The 20590-nt window shown below is 43.6% G+C and overlaps 1 pseudogene across 1 annotated transcript; it reads left to right on the top strand.

Moving 5' to 3' along the window:
* The first annotated feature begins 256 nt into the window (after positions 1 to 256).
* On the top strand, positions 257 to 20143 carry LOC311128841 (guanylate-binding protein 7-like; annotated as a pseudogene). Its single transcript has 8 exons — positions 257 to 428; positions 618 to 745; positions 2098 to 2207; positions 2675 to 2886; positions 3398 to 3641; positions 3751 to 4031; positions 4144 to 4356; positions 19705 to 20143. The product of its transcript is annotated as a guanylate-binding protein 7-like (transcript).
* Positions 20144 to 20590: the final 447 nt, after the last annotated feature.

Below are 20590 nucleotides of genomic sequence, written 5' to 3' on the forward strand. Positions count from 1 at the left end.
CATAGCAGGAAAACGGTTAAATGTTTGAAGACGAATTTCATAATGAAATTGAAGCTGACATTGGACAATATTTTGAGTTCACTTTTAATTTTGTATGCATATGGCTCAGCTTAATATGTTTTACATAACCTATGCAGTAGTCCTAGGCTATATAATATGCACATAATTCACCTGAACTATATTTAATTAATCATTTTATTATAGATTGAATATTTCAGGGAGCTGTAGGCTAATCATCCTGTGAAGCCACTTGACCATGGATTCCCCAATGTGCCTGGCCGAAAACGCAGACGGCGAGCTTCATGTAGTTCCTGGTGCCATCAAGTACCTGATGGGACTGAACCAGCAAGTCGTAGTGGTGGCGGTGTTCGGGCTGTAACGCACCGGCAAGTCCTACCTCATGAACAAGCTGGCTGGGAAGAGAAAAGGTGAGACCAAGAGACTGACTGATGCTGAGAGACATATCCGAGTTCACAAACTGGTTTGGTCATTATCAGTGCCTCAATAGTCAATTCCCAGTTTATTGAAAATATTTTTTGCATCAGTACATTTGTTTAAGAAGAAAAAATGTATTCCATTTTTTTCGTCTTAAAGCGGGCTTTGAAATAATGATTTAGGTTTTGCCCTGGGAGCCACCATCCAATCCAAGACTAAGGTAATCTGGATGTGGTGTGTGCTTCATCCTGAAAAAAGAGATCACACCCTGGTGCTGCTGGATACAGAGGGGCTGAGGGACTTGGAGAATGTGGGAGGTCAAAGTTCACTCTCTTTACAATCCACATTAATAATCCAGCACAGTGAACAAATATCTAAACACACATACACTACATGACCAAAGGTATGTGGACACCTGCTTGTCGAACATCTAATTCCAAAATCATGGGTATTAATATGAAGTTTGTCCCCCCTTTGCTGCTATAACAGCTTCCACTCTTCTGGGAAGGCTTTCCACTAGATGTTGGAACATTACTGCAGGGACTTGCTTATATTCAGCCACAAGAGCATTAGTGAGGTCGGGCACTGATGTTGGGTGATTAGGCCTGGCTCGCAGTCGGTGTTCCAATTCATCCCAAAGGTGTTCGATGGGGTTGAGGTCCGGGCTCTGTGCAGGCCAGTCAAGTTCTTCCACACATATCTCGACAAACCATTTCTGTATGGACCTCGCTTTGTGCACGGTGGTATTGTCATGCTGAAACAGGGAAGGGCCTTCCCAAACTGTTGCCACAATGTTGGAAGCACAGAATCTTCTAGAATATAATTGAATGCTGTAATATTTCCCTTCACTGGAATTAAGGGGCCTAGCCCAAACCATGAAAAACAGCCCCAGACCATTATTCCTCCTCCACCAAACTTTCCAGTTGGCACTATGCATTCGGGCAGGTAGTGTTCTCCTGGCATCCGCCAAACCCAGATCCGTCCTGTCGGACTGCCAGATGGTAAAGCCAGAGAACGCCTTTTCCACTGCTCCAGAGTCCAATGGCGGTGAGCTTTACACCACTCCAGCCGACGCTTGGCATTGCGCATGGTGATCTTAGGCTTGTGTGCGACTGCTGGAAACCCATTTCATGAACCTGCCGATGAACAGTACTTGTGCTGATGTTTCCAGAGGCAGTTTGGAACTCGGTAGTGAGTGTTGCAACCGAGTACAGACGATTTTTATGCGCTACGCTCTTCAGCACTCGCCAGTCCCGTTCTTTGAGCTTGTGTGGCCTACCATTACGCGGCTGAGCCATTGCATTGTTGCTCCTAGACGTTTCCACTTCACAACAACAGCACTTACAGTTCACCGGAGCAGCTCTAGCAGGGCAGAAATTTGACGAACTGACTTGTTGGAAAGGTGGCATCCTATGATGGTGCCACGTTGAAAGTCACTGAGCTCTTCAGTAAGGCCATTCTTCTGCCAATGTTTGTCTATGGAGATTGCATGGCTGTGTGCTCGATTTTATACACCTGTCAGCAACGGGTGTGACTGAAATAGCCGAACCCACTAATTTGAAGGGGTGTCCACACACTTTTGTATATATAGTGTATTGTAAATGATTTCATTTCATTTAGCCAGATCACCAATACATGTTGCTGTTGTCATACTTGTTTCAGGGGGATTCTAAGAATGATGCCTGGATCTTCTCCCTGGCCATTCTGTTAAGCAGTACTCTGGTCTACAACAGTCGAGGGACCATCGACAATCAAGCCGTGGAGAACCTCCAGTATCCTTTAAACCTAAATCAATTTCCCCATGGCAATCCTCCCCTTTTTTCTCTCCTATTGACTTTAACAGGTGTACATGTCATGTGTGGGGGATATTTCCCCCAACCGGGCCATTTCTTGGAAGTCCCTCTCATATTGAAAGTGAAAGTGCTGTATGTTTGTATATCTATTGGACGCTGAGCAATATGTCCTTATAGACCCAGAGCAACACATTGTGTTACTGACAGCGTTAATTACGTGTTTGCAGAATGTTGGAACATACTGTACTTTGTTGGATCCATTCCCTTAGGGGTCACTCAGTGCATGTGGACACAGTCCATTCAAAAAGAAACTGAAACTTCTTTGCTATAACTGTTGTACAGCAAGTCCTTGTACAACTGTAGCAGGCACATGACAATGCGGACGCACATAGTTTTTTTTAGACCTTTTGTAGCTTTTATCAGTCAATCCTCAACCGGCTCTAAAGATATGTGGGTGAGCTGACAGAGCGGATCAAGGTGAATTCTTCCAGTGCAGCTTCGTCCTCTCACAATGAGGAGGAAGGAGGGGACACCCAGTTTGTGCAGTTCTTTCCTAATTTTGTGTGGGCAATCAGAGATTTCACTCTACTACTCGAGATCGATGGCAGAAATGTCACCGAAGATGGGTATCTGGAGCATTCCCTGGAACTCAGAAAAGGTGACAGCGCTAGCCACCACCCCAATGATCAACTGTGCACAATGTCTCTCCATAGAATAGTGCACCATGAACAATTATACAGTTGGAATAATCATTATCTCACAAAGAACATGGGTGTTGAAAAACAAGAAGATTGATATTGGCTCTAACGCTTGCTAAATTACCTATTAAATCATTCCTATGAAAATGTATTGTCGGATTACACTCATAATCAAACAGACTCATAAAGTAAATTACATTATTTTATCCGGTTTGTTTATTGGTCACAAAGTATTCTACCTTATGTTAATTGAAGCATATCTCTTGATATGCTTGTCTGTTAATGACTGTGTGTTTGGATGGTGAACTTTAAGGGCCGGCCTCCCAGACACAGATTAGGCCTCCCAGACGAGATTCTCCTTTGAACACACTTTTTTGTCCAGCCCAGGATAAGGCCTAATCTGTCTCTGCGAAACCAACCATAAAAATTGAGTAATGTCTACCATAATGATGAATGCTGACTATCATTCAGGTGGGGGTAAAAATAACCTGATGTACAACCTCCCACGAGAGTGCATCCGGAACTACTTCCCCTCGCGCAAGTGCTTTGTATTCCCCACCCCTACAACCCCTGCCAACATGCCCCGCCTGGATTCCATGGATGAGGCTGACCTCTGTGGAAGCTTCCGAAAGGGTTGCAGATACTTTTTGTCACTTCATTTTCCAGGAGAGCCGTACAAAAACTGTCAAAGGGGGCCACAAAGTAACCGGGAGAAGTAAGTCAAATATCTGAAGATTCTGCACAGATGTATTGAATGTAGCCTATGTTATTGTCCCACCAAATGTATACACTTATATTTTCTTCCCGCCTCTATCTGATTGCAGTGCTTGGCCACTTGGTTAACACCTATGTGGAGACCATAGCCAAAGGCTCTGTGCCATGTCTGGAGAATGCGGTGCTGGCCATGGCTCAAATTGAGAACCGGGCTGCTGTGGATGAGGGCCTGGCGGTGTACCAGAGGGGCATGGAGGAGGTAAAGGCCTTATTCCCAGTGGACATGGGTCAGATTTCAAGTCATCACCTCCGCCCAGACCACCAGGCCACATAATCGTTCATGAACCGATCCTTCAAAGACAAAAATTTGGATTTCTTGAAAGCGTTAGCGGTAAGGGTCATCATTTGAAATATGTGCCTGGTACAAACATTGACTTAGTTCTTAACTCTGTCAAGGACCACGTTTTACAAGTCCTTCCCTAAAAAAGTATTGACTCTTGCAGGTGGCCATTGCAAAGCACTACGCTGACCTTCTCATCCCGAATGAGGATGCCTCAGAGAAGAAGTGTGCGGCCCTTCTGGAGAAGCTGTCTGTTCCGATGGCCCAGAAGATTAAGGAGGGGATCTACGCTACACCTGGAGGATATGACCTTTACTGCAATCACCATGACAACATGGTGGCACGGTACCGGGCCGAGCCCGCAAAAGGAGTTGGGGTAAGAGCTTCGAACTGAATCCTTGCTAGGGCTGAAACATTCATCAAAATTCCATATTGAACACTGGAGCTGTTCTCATCTTTCAGGCCGATCCACTCAGTTTCAGTGTTGTAGATGACTTGCTGTTCTTTCTATCAACCTCTAATATTACTGTTATGTTATGATTTACAGTAGCTTCCATAATCTATTTTTAGGCATTCTACAGCATCATACCAGAAACATCAAACAATGATTAAACATGTAGCCTTTGGGGGTGTTTTCTGCAGGCTGAGGATATTCTTGAGCAATTCCTGAGGGAGAAGAGTCTAGAAAAGAATTACATCCATCTAAGTCAACATAGATCTGGGATGTTTGAAAGAGTACGTATGCGGTGTGGTGTCTAAGGAATTTATGACTTTGCCAACGTTTGCAAATGGTATCTTTGAGGATGTTGATTCAGCTTAGGGAAGCATCTGGGGAGCAGTTTTATAGGGGCACCCCATAAAACAGAGGAAGTCTGTTGTGTGGAGTCATGGGATTGGTCTCTAGGGGAAACCATCCATATCATGGTAAAGATTATAAATACTTGGTGGGGACAAAGGAGGACAGAACAACATATTATTTTGGGTCATTGTTCTCCAGATGCCTGCAGATGTCTGTAAACTTACGCTGAAATCTTGTGATATAAATAAACCTTTATAATCAAAGTACAGTGTAAGCGGACTCCTTGTTCTCACAGCAAAATTTGCATTATTATTTAGATACCACAAAATGGCGACGAGGAACGTTTGGGGCGTGATGCGTCTCTCCAGTGTTCCATTCATGAGCTGCGAAGTGACTCCCGCTCAAGACGCCGGCTCATAAGGTGAGATTTCTCACAATTTTGTGCGCTGGTTGGTTCGCTTGCTTATGGGTGTGTGCGCTGGAGAAATGTACCGTTTAAAAGACTTATGTGTGCAAATGTTGCTGTTATTTTCTGTGGGATAGGAGTCCGTTCTAAAATTCTAAATTTGTTTGCGCTGGTAACTTCGCAAACAGGGGGGAGTGTCTATAACTGTTGAAGAATAGAATGAAGGAATAAGGCCAAGGAAAGTTATACAAATTAGGACATTGCGAATCTATGGAAGCCCTCAAACGAGGCGATCATTAGGATGGGCCGAAAAATCCTAAAAGCACGTTAGGTGAATTTAGGTGAGTCCAGGGGCTTTGGGGTTGTGGTATATATATTCGGTTGCAAGTTACCACTCAACTTATAGTTGACGAAGTATATGATTGATGTAACCGCTCATCGAATGTCCGCAAACTTGTGGTAGCATAAATTTAGGAACAATGGACATATACGGCGCAATGGAGGTAGAATACTACCTTAAAGGTCCGTAAGAACGGAAAAAGCCTCTTAAACTGTGTATGTGTGTGTGTGTGGGGGAGAGAGAAAAATGGTGGAGTGGAGACGTCTCTGTTGTGTCTGAGCTGTGTGTCGACTCATGTTGGGATGGGATTTGTGTTGGAGATCTTGTGAGTCTCCGTGGGTGAGAACGTTGGTGGTTGTTAACTATATGTGAGCCCCCTGGAAGGACGTTAAGGTAAAAAATGTCATGACTCTCTATAAAAAGAGAACGTTTACTAACTATTAGAATATCATGAGCCTACAGGGAGGAGTTTTTAATAGTGTATAGAGATGTTTTGTAATGGATAAGAAAATAACTATACATCTGCAGATTTGGATAAAGGGAAGTTAAGAAACTTCAAAGTAGGATTTGTGCTCAATGTTTTATGTTGGTTTGTGAGCTCTGTTAAGTGTTACTGTTTGCCTCATGAAGAACGGAGGTAAAGTTGGTGTGTCTACTTTCTGTTGTTTAGCTGGGAGAGAGCTCCATCCACTCTGAAATCGCACTGGTGAATGTACTACGCATGCGTGTGATTTTATGACTTTAGAGTTACGTAGAGCAAATATGCCACTCCCCTGCCTGCACTGAGCTGCTGGGAGACGCAGACTCAGAGCAGACAGAGAAGAAAGGAGAAAGATTTAGACACTAATAGTGTATTCTGTTTGTTAAATCGGCTGTTGTTTAACGATGAAACTGTTTTCTTGAGACCTATCGAATTGATAAACTAGAGATATGTTGATGGATTAAAAATAAATAAAATAAAATGTTATTGAGCTATCTATAAATATTCCTGAGTTAAGTTGTTTGCTTATTTCTTAGCGTGAATGTGAATAGAGGAATATTGAATGGTTGAAATAACTCAGTGAGTGCATAAACTACTAAATTCTTGTCTGTTTCTTTGTTCTTCTGTGATATGAGAGACGATGAGGAGGAGACAGAGAGAGAGAGGAAGTGCTGACGAGTGCATCATGCGACAGGGTGTGCTGCAACGGATCAAGTCAAACTAAGGCCAGTACTGTTCTATTTACAAAACTTACCTTCCCATTCAGGATATTTTGTGTGCCTAGCATATTTGATGTTGTGACAATTTGACAGGGACTTGGCAACAGACTGATCAATTGATGTAATTGCATATTGGAGTTTTTGTGCATAAGTTGGTTTGATTAGAGTTGTGTTGGGAATCGAGTACTGACATTATTCTGTAAAATTAAGGTAATTGGGTGCTTATTAAGCAATTGATTTGTGAGTACTGTAGTGTTGCTGGATTATAGGTCTTTCTTTTTTGGATTGCTCTGAAGTTGACTACTTTCCTTTACTTTTCCTGATCGGATGTGGTAAGATTGCCACTAATTAATAAATTGGTTAAAAAATGTGTACACATATTGATTAATTAATTAATTAATTAATTGTTTAATTAATTAATTAATTGTTTAATAAAAAATTGAAAATTAATAATAATTAAAAAGGGAGGGAACCATAAGCTATATAGTCTAAAATAATAAAATAATTCATAATAAAGGAATATAAAAGAGTTGTTACAATGGGGAAAAAGGACATCAAAACTATGAAAGTAATTACTCCTGTTGATGTAGTACAAAATAGTAATCCTCTAGTTAATGGTATTGCAAGATTATCTGGAAAATTGAATAAACGTTGGCCTGACATTGAACAACCATGGCCAGTGGAAGGGACTCTTAACCCTGACGTCATCAACATAATGAAAAAGTGCTTCTGTCAATTCATAAGGCAGATCAAAAGAAGGGGGAAAAAAAGGGATCAACGAAAAGAGACAAAGAGAGCTGGGTGTTCTTAAGCTGTTTGAAAATGAAGGACAAAAACTGATGAAAGATACCAACGATAAAAGAAACAAAGGTATAGAGAAAATGGTAAAAGAAGTGAAGGTGACAGAAAAACTAATGACAGAAGTCAGTACACCTTTCTCACATACGGATTCAGCAAAAAGACCCCCACCTTATGAGAAAGAAGTAGAGTTTAAGGACGTCTATCCTCAGCTTCCAGTGATCATTCAGGAGGGTGATTATTGCATCAGAGATGAAGATGAACGAATAATAGAGAGAGGACAAGCAGAAATGACCATAAAAATGAATCCAAACTCCAAAAGTAAGAAGAAAACGAGATGTCTGGAAACTAAGGGTGGTGAGGTTCAGGAGGATGGAACTTGAAGATGATGATGATGATGATGGTGATGATGATGATGATCAGAGTGATTCAGAAGAGATCATGGGTGGATATGACCCTGTAATCAGACGGAGGTTGGCCAGAGCGGAAAGAAGGGGTGATGGATGTTTGAAGAAGAAGAATACAAGATATTCTAGTTCTGATGAAAGCGAAGATGAAGACAGCGATAAAGATTTGGAGATTAAAGGTGCTTCATATTCAAGAGGATTTTATCCTACAATGACTAGCACAGAAGAAATAGAAAGAGATATAGACCGATGCGTATCATGCCTGGATAAAGCGAATAATTTAGAAGAAGTAAGAGAACTGGAACAACAACTCAAGAAGCTGAAGATACAGAAGAAAAAACTGCTGAGAAAAGGATCCCAAGAATTGGAGAAAAAGTATACATTGAGGCCAAGGAAAGAGGGCACCAGTAAGAAGATGATGCCAGTGATCATTCGAGGACAAAACCTAGAATATAAGCCTTTGCAAAATACCGATATGTCAGATATACTTGAGAAGCTGCCTACTCTTCATGATGGAGCGTATCCTTGGATTTCAAAATTGGAAGAAATTACGGTGGGAACACAGTCAGCCATAGGAGACATTAAGAGACTTTTGGCTAATCTCCTTGGGATTCCAGATATGAAAGAAATATTTCAGAGAGCTGGACTCAATAGATATGTGGGGACTGCAGTGAACGACCCTGAATTGTTGGCTGCAAGTAGAAATCGGCTGTGGAGAGCACTGAAAGATACGTTTCCAACAAATGTGCATCCTGACAACATTCTGATTGACCCACTAGGACAACAAGAAAATCCGAGAGCCTATGTGTCAAGAGTTCATCAACTGTGGAGAAATATTACTGGAAATGATCCAGATGTGAGTCAAATTGAGCAGTCAATTTTGAGAGCTAAACTGCAGATGGGATTGCCCTCACCAGTAAGGAGCAAACTGGCAGAGGTGGTTGGACTTGGAAGCATGACAAAAGGCGTCTATACAGATCATATAGCCCATTAAGTGGATCTGTACAGGAAAAAGGAACACAACCAGAAAGAACAGGACCAAGAAACTCTCAGAAAACTCAATCAAATACAACTGGGGTGAGAATAAGAAGGACAAGAAACAAGCTTTGGTTATGCAGAATCAGTGTGCACCAAATCAACAATCACTGCCACAGCTTCAACCGGACCAGTTCCAACCGCAATTGTACCAGCCACCAATAGCGGTACCAGTTGTTTCATATCCATAGCCAGTTTCTGGACAGACACAGAATTGGAGAGGAAGAGGAGGAAGATTTAAGCCATACTTCCAGCAATCTCCAGAAGTGTGTTATAGTTGTGGACAGGTTGGTCACTTTGCCCGTGAGTGCAATGGGCCAGGAGGAAACATCAGAGGGAATTTCAGAGGAAGATACAGGGGTCAGTCAAGATCATCTGGAGGACAGGTGAACCCCTATAGGGGCACGGAGCAAGGATTCTAGGGGTGCCCAGAAGATCCGAAAGGGGGGTGTCAGCTGGTAGCATCAGGACCGGAAAAAGATCCAACAATTGAGGTGAAAATAAACAACCGACCATTGGAAGTGATGGCGGATAGCGGAGCTGCTTTTACGTGCGTTCGGCCTGAAGATGCTACACATCTCCCTATGTCCAATCAACTAATTAGGACAATCGGATTCGAGGGAGTAAAACAGCTGATTCCTCTTACGGAACCAATTGAGCTCTGCTATAAAAGTAAAAAAATTACAATACCCATACTGGTATCAGAACATACACCTATTTCATTGTTGGGAAGATATGCATTGTGTAAATTGAATTGTACAATAAGATGTACACCAGACGGCTGTCTGGTAGAAGTGCCAAAGGAAAAGGTTTACCAATTGTTGATGATGACAGAGATGGATTCGTCTTTAGTATTCTGGATTGGAAATCTCAGTGAAGATTCTTTAAAGAAGGCTAAGGTTAGGAGAAAGATCACAAAAGAGTATGGTTTTTGGGAACCATATTTGCTTGAACAGATTGACTATATCATAGGAAGGTGCACAATCTGTCTGAAAAATAATGTTTGCAGGGGGTGACTGTTATTCTTGGTTACATTCCTACACCAAGAGGTGAATAAGATGTCAAACTAAGCTAAAAGATGCTCAGTCGTTTGCCAAGTTTTTGTGTAAAGAAGTCATAAGCAGGTGGGGACTACCCGATCACATATCCTCAAATTAGTGGGAAAGGAATTTGTGGATAAATCAGTGAAATGGTTTTTGAAAAGTTAGGAGAAAAGTCAGATTAAAAAGTGAAGAAAACTAGGGTTGAAGGAACTCTAGGACAGTCAGCTCAGCTTCAATGTTAGTTAGTAGGAATGGAGAGAGAGAACAGTGGTGAAGGGAAATTTAGAGTTCAGTGGGAAGATAGATATGGCAGGAGTTTAGATTTGTTAGGAGCAGTTGCATTGAGAAAGTATGCGTTGCTGAATGATAAGAGAAGAATGAAGATTGAGGGTGATTGCAGTATCTATATTTACAATTCCCAGCAGGAAGATCAAGGTGATTATAAATGTATTTTTTATAATCAACAGTTTGAAAGTGAGGGATTAGAGTTGGGACTGAGAGTTAATGTAGTGACACTAGTGGTGATAGATGGAAATACAAGTAAAGAGTTCAAAGCTTTAGGGAGAATGGATGAATCAACAACAATGACATGAACACTTCAGCCTATTATAACAACAGTGAGAAGCAATTCAACTCTTTCAACATTGACAGTTATTAAAGCTATAAATGTATCACATTTGATTACAAGGGAGCCAATCGCTCCAGCACCAATTTTAGAGGAAAAGACTGTCATTAGGGTTAGGATGGGTGGTACAGCTCATCTTCCTTGTAGATGTGAGAGAAGGAATGTGTAGAGGTGACGTTCCTCCCACATGGAGAGATAATTATGGAGAAGAAGTGTTGTTATCAGGACCAGAAGTAGAAGCTGTGCCCCCTAGTCAAAGGAAGTATACTTTGTACAACGATATGAAGTGGAAGAGGGTTATGAGTGATTGCTCACTTATTTTGCGTAATGTTACATGGAAAGATCAGGGAGAATATATGTGTACTTATTTAGTGCAAGCATTAAAATTTGTTCCGGTTAAGAATTATTGGTTAAAAGGCTATGTAACTCGTAAGGTGACGCTTATGATGGAAGATTTGAAGTCCGTTGAAGCTTCCACAGTCACCAAAGGAGTTCAGGAGAAGTATATTACAGTAGCCACTCCAACAGTAAATAATACACAGAGGATATCTGTAACTTTCCCACTGGAAATAGTTAAGAGTGTTAATACATCAACTAAAGGAACTATTTTAATAGTAACTTTGAAAGAGATTAATGGTACGACGGCAATAACAAATGTAGGAAATATGACACAGTGTCACGCTCGTCGTAGGGAATAGAGGAGGACCAAGGCGCAGCGTTGCAGGCAAACATACTCATTTATTGAGCGAAACGCGAACAAAACAACAAAAGACGGTAACGTGACAGTACACGGTAAAACACAACCAACTTGAAACAAGAACCCACAAAACACAAAGGAAAAACCGACAGTTTAAATATGGCTCCCAATCAGAGACAACCAGCAAACAGCTGACACTCGTTGCCTCTGATTGGGAGTCACTCAGGCCAACATAGAAATAAAGAACATAGAACCCCCAACATAGAAATAGAACACATAGAATGAACACACCCTGGCTCAACAAATAGAGTCCCAGAGCCAGGGTGTGACAGTACCCCCCCCTAAAGGCGCGGACTGCGACCGCGCCTCAATAAGAGCTAAACAGGGGAGGGCTGGGTGGGCATACCTCCTCGGCGGCGGTTCTGGCTCCGGCCTTGCCCACCACCCTCCAATCAACCCCCCATAGCGCCCCTGGTCCGGTCTAGCCCCGCTGGCCGGAGCCGGACTGACGACACGCACCCCTGGCTTGGTGCGTGGAGCAGGAACGGACCGGACCGGGCTGACGATGCGCACCCCTGGCTTGGTGCGTGGAGTAGCATCTGGCCGAACCGGGCTGACGATACACACCCCTGGCTTGGTGCGTGGAGCAGGAATGGACCGGACCGGGCTGACGATGCGCACCCCTGGCTTGGTGCGTGGAGTAGCAACTGGCCGGACCGGGCTGACGACTCGCACCCCTGGCTTTGTGCGTGGAGCCGGAACGGGCCTCACCGGACTGACGACTCGCACCCCTGGCTTGGTGCGTGGAGCCGGAACGGGCCTCACCGAACTGACGACTCGCACCCCTGGCTTGGTGCGTGGAGCCGGAACCGGCCTCACCGGACTGACGACTCGCACCCCTGGCCTGGTGCGTGGAGCCGGAACGGGCCTCACCGGACTGACGACTCGCTCCCCTGGCTTGGTGCGAGTAGCAGGAACGGGCTGGACCAGGCTGACGACTCGCACCCCTGGCTTGGTGCGAGTAGCAGGAACGTTCTGGACCAGGCTGACGACTCGCACCCCTGGCTTGGTGCGTGGAGCAGGAACGGACCGGACCGGGCTGACGATGCGCACCCCTGGCTTGGTGCGTGGAGTAGCATCTGGCCGAACCGGGCTGACGATACACACCCCTGGCTTGGTGCGTGGAGCAGGAATGGACCGGACCGGGCTGACGATGCGCACCCCTGGCTTGGTGCGAGTAGCAGGAACGTTCTGGACCAGGCTGACGACTCGCACCCCTGGCTTGGTGCGAGTGGCAGGAACAGGCCGGGCCGGGCTGGCGACTCGCACCCCTGGCTTGGTGCGAGTGGCAGGAACAGGCCGGGCCGGCGACTCGCACCCCTGGCTTGGTGCGAGTGGCAGGAACAGGCCGGGCCGGGCTGGCAACGCGCACCGTAGGTTTGGTGCGAGTGGCAGGAACAGGCCGGGCCGGCGACGCACACCGTAGGCTTGGTGCGAGTGGCAGGAACAGGCCGGGCCGGGCTGGCGACGCGCACCGTAGGTTTGGTGCGAGTGGCAGGAACAGGCCGGGCCGGGCTGGCGACGCACACCGTAGGTTTGGTGCGAGTGGCAGGAACAGGCCGGGCCGGGCTGGCGGCGCGCACCGTAGGTTTGGTGCGAGTGGCAGGAACAGGCCGGGCCGGGCTGGCGACGCACACCGTAGGTTTGGTGCGTGGAGCAGGGACAGGCCGGGCTGGGCTGGCGACGCACCCCGTAGGCTTGGTGCGTGGAGCAGGGACAGGCCGGGCTGGGCTGGCGACGCACCCCGTAGGCTTGGTGCGTGGAGCAGGGACAGGCCGGGCTGGGCTGGCGACGCACACCGTAGGTTTGGTGCGTGGAGCAGGAACAGGCCGGGCTGGGCTGACGACGCACCCCGTAGGCTTGGTGCGTGGAGCAGGAACAGGCCGGGCTGGGCTGGCGACGCACACCGTAGGCTTGGTGCGTGGAGCAGGAACAGGCCGGGCTGGGCTGGCGACGCGCACCGTACACTTAGTGCGGGAAGCAGGAACGAGCCGGACCGGACTGGTGACGCACACCACTTGCTTGGTGTGAGGAGCGGGACTGGGTTTCATCATAACCCTCCGCTCCCTCAGCTGCCTACCGAGTTCCTCTCGCCGTGCCTCATTTCTCACCCTTTCCCTAATCGCCTCTAATAGCTCCATCCTCTGCAACACTAACTCCTGCTCCCTCTTCGCCAGTAGCCCCCTTAACCTGGTGGCCTCCTCACCTAATCGCCCTGTGGCAGCCTCCTGCTGCCCAGTCGCCCCTGCCGTGTGCCCCCCCCTAAAAAAATTTTGGGGTTGCCTCTCGACCCTCCGACGCTGCTCCCACGTCCAGGCTGCCTGTTCCTGGACACGCTGCTTGGTCCTGGTTTGGTGGGTTCTTCTGTCACGATCGTCAGGGTAAGGAGTAGACCAAGGCGCAGCGTTGCAGGCAAACATACTCATTTATTGAGCGAAACGCGAACAAAACAACAAAAGACGGTAACGTGACAGTACACGGTCAAACACAACCAACTTGAAACAAGAACCCACAAAACACAAAGGAAAAACCGACAGTTTAAATATGGCTCCCAATCAGAGACAACCAGCAAACAGCTGACACTCGTTGCCTCTGATTGGGAGTCACTCAGGCCAACATAGAAATAAAGAACATAGAACCCCCAACATAGAAATAGAACACATAGAATGAACACACCTTGGCTCAACAAATAGAGTCCCAGAGCCAGGGTGTGACACACAGACACCAACAACAACTTTTCTGAAACTAAAGGATGTAGCAAGAGTGACTCAGGAGTTTATGATACGGATGGAGAGTGCTGTCAATGGTAGTAAGGATAGTGTTGAAATAGGAGAGCAGATGGTAGTAGAGAATGATGTAGATTCATCTGAAATAGTGCAGAATACTATCATGGAGGTACAGGATGAGTTCTTTGATTTTAATGGAAGACAAGAAGATATATCTGATCAATACCGCTCGTTAGGGAAGAGAGAAACTAAATGGAAGGCATATGGATTTGATTATTCTGTTTTGCAAATTAAAGATGGATGGGCAGGTAGGAATCTTTGGTTCCAGCAGTTAACTCATTCTGTAAGATCAGTGAGGAATCTTGAGGGTCCATGCCTGTTGAGAATTCCAGCACCAGGCACATGGGGTTCTATCTTAGAGACGGTGGCTAAACCTCTATCAAGTACGTGTCAATCTTATGCTTTATCATGGCTGTTGTATCAGCAACAATCATTAACAGATACAATAATGTCATTGTCGAAACATTTGTTTAGGCCTAGGTTTAAGTGTTCTTGGTTAAATGAATTACCCTATGTGAATTTGTTAGATGGGAAGGAAAATCAGTTAACAGCGATTCCTGAAGCATTGGAGGTGAAACCAGTGAGGGCTAAAAGCTGTTTTTGTTCTAATAAAACATATGATGGAAAGGGTATGTTTATGGGAATATCAGATTGTGATGATTATATGATGACTTTGGGTAAGCATGAACATAAGGTTAGTAATGAGAAATATAATGTAACTTTTTATGTTCCAGTTAGTAAGAAGAGCAAGACTTTGATGGTGAAAGATCAGCTTTTGCCTGGTAATGTGACTATTGGGAATTTTAGAGATATTTGGTGGGTTTGTGGTGATAAAGCGTATATATTCTTACCCTATGGATGGACAGGATGTTGTTACATGTCGATGTTGAAGTTTCCATATGAGGTTTTAAAATTAAAAGAGGGGAAGCAAGGGACATAGATAAATCTGATTCTGAAAGAGAGAAGTTTAATAGTCTGGGAAGCCTACCATTGGAGGATAAGTCTAGGAGAGAAGTGGGGAATTTTTCCATGGTATGGTGTAACATTTTTGGCAGATCACATTGATAATATTACATATACTTTGCAGGGTTTTGCAAATGAAACTATAAGAGGGTTTAACCTTCTGTCGAATACTCAAAGAAGTCACAGACTGACGCTGTTGAAACATGACATGGCTCTTGACTATATTTTAGCAAAACAAGGTGGCTTATGTTTGGCTATGAATTTGACGGGGGATGATTGTTATACTTTGATCCCAGATAGTTCCGATAATATCACTAGTGTTATAGATGCATTGAAGAATATAAGGGATGCGTTTGGTAGATATTAAGGAGCTGGATGATCAGCGAAGGCTTGGTTGCAAGATCAGTTAGGCCCAGTGGGAGCAGTGATAGTTCAGATTTTAGTAGCAGCTCTGATAGCGCTGTGTGTGATGTTTTGCTTTTGTACTTTGTTATTGACTTTTGCGAAGGCTATGATATTGAGATGGGTTGGAGTTGTGATGCCTGGAGAAAACACTCAGATGCCGTTGTTAACTGTTACTGATCTAGATGAAGATGAACAAGTGGGACTGGATGGAGTATTGATGGATAGATTTCCATTTTGAATATCCGATCATTTTTCAAATGGTTTTAAATGTTAGTGTGATTTTAGTATTTTGTGATGAATCAAAGGGGGGAAATGGTATGTGATTCATTTTATATATCATTTTATATATAATTTTTTGTTGATATTGATGTTTTAATTTGAATGTGTTGTTTTGCAAAAGATACTGTTTGGTCTTTTCTTTTCTTCCAGAAGCATATGGGGGAATGTGTAGAGGGGATTCAAATACTCAAACATGGACAATATGAATGGACAATATGAATGGACTGGAGGAAGTGGAACAAGGAAGGTGTGGAAATGTTCAGATTCCATCATCGACGTTTCATTGGAAGTCGACACTGCTGAGGAGATGAAGTGTAGTGGACTACATTCCAGTGTCTGCAATGATATATAGACATATTTGCATGTGTAATACATAATTTGTGTCAGATTCTTTCTGTATTAATTTTTGTAGAATGATATTTGCTGTTATTGGGTACATGTGGGGATCTCAGATGTTTTTGTTTATTTTGTGGATGCTTAGGGATATTGGGTCTAGGCAGGGATAGAGAGAATCCACAGGAGGGTCCGATGGGTCGACCAGCCTGAATGTGGACATTTTTGATTGTATTTTGTTTGCTGAGGCTCTCATGTGTATTCAAATTGCATCATAGTTTAAAATGCATTGATAAAGATTTATGAATTGATCTGGAGTACTTAGGTGGTTGCCTGGGGCAGAGGGGCCGTGAGAGAATTTTACTGTCTTGATTGATTGATGGATATTTGGAAAGAAAGCTGCCAGACAGGTTTTTCGCTCTCACACTCCATAAATATTTGTTCATATTTCATAGAAATGTATTTACACTACATAGAAAAATGTGTTTTAGGTTTATTGTTAAAGATACTCAATAAGATAAATTGTTATTTGTCATAATCCTATTATTTTTGTTTTCGAGACTTAATTAGTGTCGAAGGGGGGAAATATGTGGTGTCTAAGGAATTTATGACTTTGCTAACGTTTGCAAATGGTATCTTGGAGGATGTTGATTCAGCTTAGGGAAGCATCTGGGGAGCAGTTTTATAGGGGCACCCCATAAAACAGAGGAAGTCTGTTGTGTGGAGTCATGGAATTGGTCTCTAGGGGAAACCACCCATATCATGGTAAAGATTATAAATACTTGGTGGGGACAAAGGAGGACAGAACAACATATTATTTTGGGTCGTTGTTCTCCAGATGCCTGCAGATGTCTGTAAACGTACGCTGAAATCTTGTGATATAAATAAACCTTTATAATCAAAGTACAGTGTAAGTGGACTCCTTGTTCTCACAGCAAAATTAGCATTATTATTTAGATACCACAGTGGGCTAAAGATTAACCTAAAACGTATGGCCTACTCCAGAACTTGGAAAAGATCAGGGGCTGTCTGTTGCGTAAATATGAGAGAGAACATGATTGGTCTAGAACAGTGATGTCAAACGTCCGGCCCGCGGGCCGGATCAGGCCCGCAAACGGGTTTAATCCGGCCCGCGAGATGATTTTGAAAAATAATTAAAAAATAAAAAAATAAATTATAATTTGGTAAAGTATAAAAATGCGCTGCAATTTTTCAATAAAATAAACTGCTGTTCCAATTGCGTCCACTGGATGGCGCAATATCAATTGTGTTAAGCAAGCAATCTGTTTATACTGGGGCAGAGCAAGTTTGTCCAGCACGTGCAGCCAATGAGCTACTTTGTTTTGCCCGCGATATTTATTATGGCTTCTACTTTTAACATTATGTGCTTTGGCACCCTCATTGCCCTAATATGTCTCTGTCAAAAAAGAGAAAAGTGGACGCAGAGTGCAGAGTGTTCCAAGAAAAATGGTCATCCTATTTATGCTGAAAGAATATACCCTTCGTCGCCACTATGTGAGTCTTCATGCCGACAAATATGACAACTTTCAAGGACAGCGGAGATGAGAGAAGGTGAATGAACTGTTGGCGGGTCTGAAGAAACAGCAGTCTGTGTTTACTCACAGCCGAGACATCAGTGACGCTGCAGTGAAAGCTAGCTACCTCATTGCTAATGAAATCGCAGTGGCTTCAAAACCATTTAGTGAGGGTGAATTTGTAAAAACATGCATGATGAAGGCAGCGTAGATTGTGTGCCCTGAAAAGCGGCAGGCTTTTGCAAATATCAGCCTGACAAGAAACACAGTTGCAGACAGGATTTCCGATCTTTCAGTGGATTTGGACAGCCAGTTGAAGCAAAAAGTAAAGTCATTTATTGCGTTTTCGGTTGCAATTGATGAAAGCACGGACATTACAGATGTTGCACAACTGGCCATTTTCATCCGCAGAGTTGATGACACATTGACCGTCACCGAGGAGTTCGTGGAGTTGGTGCCGATGACAGATACAACGACCGCAGCTGATATTTTTACCACACTCGTCGGCGCGCTGGACAGGGTCGGAGTGGACTGGTCCCGCGCTGTCAGCCTGGCTATGATGGTGCACCCTCAATGATCGGGAAAAAAGCAGGCGTTGTGACAAAGTTCAGAGAGAAAGTGCAATCTGCAAATGGAGGACGTGATTTTTTGACTTTTCACTGTATTTTGCACCAGGAGGCTTTGTGTTGCAAGTCATTAAAGATGGATAACGTCATGAAGGTGGTCATCCAAACTGTTAATTTAATCCGATCCAGAAGCCTGAATCACCGTCAGTTTGACAGCCTTCTCAGAGAGAAAGACCACATCTATGGCCTGCCATACCACACTGAGGTAAGATGGTTAAGCCGAGGTGCTGTGCTGAGGCGTTTCTTTGATTTACGAGAAGAAATTGAACAGTTCATGGAAGAAAGGGGCAAACCAGTGTTAGAATTTCATTCCGCAGAATGGATGCAGGACCTTGCATTTATGGTGGATGTTACAGAGCACCTGAATAACTTGAACAAACAGCTGCAAGGGCGCAACAAAGTTGTCACGCAGTATTATGACAGCATACGTTCTTTCCAGTTGAAGCTGTCATTGTGGGAGACGCAACTTGCCGGTGGTGATGCAGCTCACTTCCCCTGTCTGAAAAATGTGTGCGCGACCCAACATGTGGCAGACATGAAGCGCTTCAAAGATAAAATAACGGGACCGTTACGGGAGTTTGAGCAACGCTTTCAGATTTATGTTTATATGTTTTTATGTTGATGTGCTATTGTTTTTAATTGATTTTATTTTATTTGTATATTTAACCTATTCTTGACTCTGTGGTTCTTGCACTTGTTTGGGGAACAGGATTTCATTCTTTTTATCTACATTTCTGCCTGAGAAATGACACCCTGATATAGTTCTGTGATCTGTGATATACTTATGTGAATCACTGAGGCATTGTGTGTTTGTGTGTTCTTTGTCCTCAGAACTTTCAAATAACTTGAGGTGTTTTATGATTAATAGTGATGTTGTGCTTTTGGACACTGTCCTCAGGCTCCAGCTTTATGTTTATATGTTTTTATGTTGATGTGCTATTGTTTTTAATTGATTTTATTTTATTTGTATATTTAACCTATTCTTGACTCTGTGGTTCTTGCACTTGTTTGGGGAACAGGATTTCATTATTTTGTATCTACATTTCTGCCTGAGAAATGACACCCTGATATAGTTCTGTGATCTGTGAAACAGTTCTGTTAATCACTGAGGCATTGTGTGTTTGTGTGTTCTTTTTCTTTAGAATTTTCAAATAAACTTGACGTGTTTTATGATTAATAGTGATGGTTGTGCTTGTACTATTTTGGACACACTGTCCTCAGGCTCCAGCTTTATGTTGTATGTTGATCGTATTAAAACAAAGAAAACAATCTGAAGTTGTTGTTTTTAAGTTATATATACCATGATTTTTCCGGTCCGGCCCACTTGGGAATAGATTTTCCTCCATGTGGCCCCTGAGCTAAAATGAGTTTGACACCCCTGGTCTAGAAGCTAGAGTATTTTCCTACCTCAACTCTTCCTTTGGACCTTGCAGAGGAGAAGGAGAGATCAGCTGTGCTGGAGCAGGAGAAGAAGGCTGCTGAAGAGAAACGGGCGGAGATGGAGCACACCATGGAAGACAATCGCAGAAGCAAAGACGAGATGTTGAAGCAGATGGAAGAGAAGATGAAGGAGGAGATGAAGCAACAGGAACGGGACTTCCACAGGGCCTTGGAGTGCAAGATGCAGGAGCAGAAGGATCTGCTGGAGAAGGGCCAAAAGGAGAAGGCTGACTTGATGAGACAGGAGATAGAGGAGTTCAAGAAGAGCAACAAACCTGAGAAGGAAGGAGGTGGTTTCCTTGAGTCTACAATCTCTTCGATTTGGAATGGACGTTGCCAACACTTTCTTTCAATAAAAGCTCATGAAGAGAGCTTTTATGAAGTAGACACATTGTGTATTACTTGAGCATATACACATTTGCTAGCTTTATCTAGCAATGTAAAGCGAAAAGTCAAGTTGATAGCTATGCTTAGAATCAGTCAAAGCTTTGTATGCAAGAGTGATGTATTATTTTTCTTATACAGTATATATATATAAACAGATTTTGGTGAAATTATCACTGTACTAGTATAGCGCTTTAATAAAAACATTTCAAGACTATAACGAATAATTTTCTTTAATCATAATATACACTGAACAAAAATATAAACTCAACATGCAACAATTTCAAAGATTTTATTGAGTTACAGTTCATATAAGGAAATCAATCAACTGAAATAAATTCATTAGTTCCTAATCTATGGATTTAACATGACTGGAAATACAGATATGCATCTGTTGGTCACAGATACCTTAAAGAAAAGGTAGGGGCGTGGATCAGAAAACCAGTCAG

The sequence above is a fragment of the Coregonus lavaretus genome, assembly GCF_964263955.1.
Source record: "Coregonus lavaretus genome assembly, chromosome: 5".
Classification (NCBI taxonomy): Eukaryota; Metazoa; Chordata; class Actinopteri; order Salmoniformes; family Salmonidae; genus Coregonus; species Coregonus lavaretus.